This window comes from Fragaria vesca, linkage group LG1 (genome assembly GCF_000184155.1).
Source record: "Fragaria vesca subsp. vesca linkage group LG1, FraVesHawaii_1.0, whole genome shotgun sequence".
In the NCBI taxonomy this organism is placed as follows: domain Eukaryota; kingdom Viridiplantae; phylum Streptophyta; class Magnoliopsida; order Rosales; family Rosaceae; genus Fragaria; species Fragaria vesca.
The window spans coordinates 12,691,377-12,694,520 of record NC_020491.1 but is presented as its reverse complement, the minus strand read 5'-3'; positions in this window follow the sequence as shown (position 1 = coordinate 12,694,520).

Here is a 3,144-nt window from a genome sequence, read left to right as displayed (position 1 = left end):
CTCTCTCTCTCTCTCTCTCTCTCTCTCTCTCTCTCTCTCTCTCTCTCTCTCTCTCTCTCTCTCTCTCTCTCTCTCTCTCTCTCTCTCTCTCTCTCTCTCCAACCAATCCTCATTGTTGACCTCTTTGGAAGATCAAGTTCTCATAGTCGTCTAATGGCTTTGAGCAACCCAAGGCCGACGTCAACGCTGAGTAATTAGAGATCACGAATTCTTGGACACACAATTTCAATTCAACATCGCTAATTCCAAATCTAATGTCACAATTCAAAACCTTAGATCTCGACAAACCTTGTAATTGGAGATGGAGAAGTAGAGGGCTAGGAGCTTGACATCCCGGAGAGGTGTGGCGGCTGAGGAGTCGATCTCATTGATGATGAGTTGGTAGCTTTTGACGGCTATGTTCAAGTTTTGCTGCTATTGCTGCCACAAAGGTCAAGTCTTACTGCTACTGTAGCTGATCATCAGGTCTTGTTGCTACTGTTGTTGTTAATCATCAGGTTTTGCTGCTACTGGGTTGCCACAAAGGTCAAGTTTTGGTGTTACTATTGTTGCAGTTTGTCTGGTCTTGCTGCTATTGTTGTTACAGATCCTTAGGTTTTGCTGCTATTGTTGCTGCAGATCATCAGGTCTTGCTGCTATTGTAGATCATCAGGTTTTCAATGTGTAACAGTCCTGCTACTGTAGATTTGGTAGTAGCAGAAGTTTTTTTCTAGTGAATTTGGTAGTAGCAGTAGCTATTTAGTCAGTAGTAGCAGTAGGTTCCGATCAGCGGCAGTACAGTAAATTTCTGGTCGGCGACAGTAGCAATGAATTTTCAGTCAGCGGCAGTAGCAATAAAATTTTCAGTCGGCGCAGTAGCAGCAGATTTCCTGTCGGCGGTAGTAGTAGTAGTGGATTTCTAGTCGATGGCAGTAGCAGTGAAGTATGTTTTAATTAAGGACAAAATTGTAAATGTGTAATTGCCACATTGCAAGAATATAACAATTTGTCCTTATTTGTAAAATATTGTCCTTATATGTTTAGAAACTCCTTAAATGGATCTAATTGTTAAGTGATATTTTATCAGTAGCTTAATTGTAGTTTGTTAATTAGGATTCTCTTATTTAAAGCTAAAGGTACTGAAACGTGATGCACTGTTTCAATCCTCGACGAATTGACAGAAAGTTAACAAGAACACCAGATTTTTGACGCTGTGTAAAAACCTCAAAATAGAAGAAAAATAACAACGAAGCACAAGCTCAGAAAACGAACTCAACTAGATGAATTTGTATAGAGTCTTACAACTTCTTTGTAAACCCTATACTATTACAAATCCCTATCTCTAGGCAGAACGACTTCTTCTCCTTTCTTCAATGATCTTCTCTCAACACACAAGAGAATCACAATCACACACACAACAAGTCCAACTCAACAAGGAACAGCTGAACTTGTATATTTAGATGAGCAGCGGAATAAAATAATTTTCTCTTAAACGCCAAGCGTGCAAAAAAACCTTCTTTCATCTATCATACACCTCTTTTGTACAACAGCAAAGACCTAGTGCCAGCAACCCTAATCCTAGTCTCCAAAAGGAATTTACATCAGAGTTAAAGACCTTATATAATAACAAGATATTTATCTATTTAAACCATAAAAGAATATCCTATATGAAATAAGATTTCTTTCCTTCACACGGCATATCAAACCTATTCAGAATGGATCTACCTTCCTTTATCAAACGCATACCAATAAATAATGAGATCCTAATCAAGTTAGGACTCAATCACGTATGAGAAAATCCCTGTCAATAAGATATTCAAAACAACAAATCACTTAGACAAATATTTATCAAATAAGATCATCATGTATGCATATGACAGGTTACATCAATGACACAAGTCATGATGGTACCGCATTGCACTTTGCTGTTTACTAGTATAGGAATGCCAACACATAATATCAATAATCTCCCCCTTTGGCATTCCTATACAAAACCACACAAATACTTTAGACTAAAATACAAGTTTAAAACATTGTAATTAAGCAAACCACATAGTTTAAAAAATCTTAGTACATAAACCATAAGTACAATACAAGCTTAAACAACCAACATGAAAACAAACTACAAAACATGAAAAACAACATGGCACTCCCCCTTTTTTTCTAGGAAGCCAAAGGATCTTCAGGAACAGAGTTGGTAGCATGTGAGGATGTCACCGCAAGAGAACTTTGAGCCATCAAGGAAGCAACTTTCAACTCAAGAGCCTTGTGCGCCCCCTCAAGATGAGTAAGACGAGCACATACAGCAACAAACCCTTCCTGGAGTTCCTTGGATATAGCAGCAGTGTCAACGGACTGACCACGAACCTTACTCTGACCATTGCTCCTGTTCAAGGATGAGCGATCAAAGACCTTTACAGACTCGCCCATCTCATCATCGCTAGCCACTTGATGATAGGGTAGTGATGACAGACGGGAACACCAAAGCAGCCTTCTTATGAGTACGCTCGACAATGGCAGCTTTTCGAATGGCCTTGTACATAAAATACTCAAGAGGGATCACCGGAGTTTGACGAAAGACCAAACAAATAAGCTGCGCCTCCTCCAAGGTAAGCTTGCTGGACTGAGTAGATGGATATAAGAGTGAGTGAACTAGATGACCAACAACCCTATGAACTTGAGTGAGAGCACCATGAGACAAATCCCAACATGAGACAAATCCCAAGGGAGTGAGGTAGGTTGCTTCTCATAACACTCCTTGATGATGGCTATTATGTCTATTAAATCCAAGGCGTTGTGGACAACTTTCATTGCATCCAGAGAGGGCATTGGGAGTCCCAATGCCTCACGAATCTTGTCAGGAGTGAAAATCACCAAAGTCTCTCGAAGATGAACCGAGCAACTAGAGAGAATCTGAGCTGAAAACAAATCCACTGTAGGAGGCATTCCATCAGAGCAACAAGCTTAAAACTCACGAACCATTGTCAAGTTTGGAATGGGAAGATTATCAAGCACAGTATCCCAACCAAGATTCACAACAATTTGATTAAACATGTCCCCCAATTCGGCAAGTGCAAACTTTTTCTCAAAGACAAACACTCTATCACACACATATTTTTCAAAGATCTTCTTGACATCAATGGTGGAAAAAGTAGTAAGAGAGGA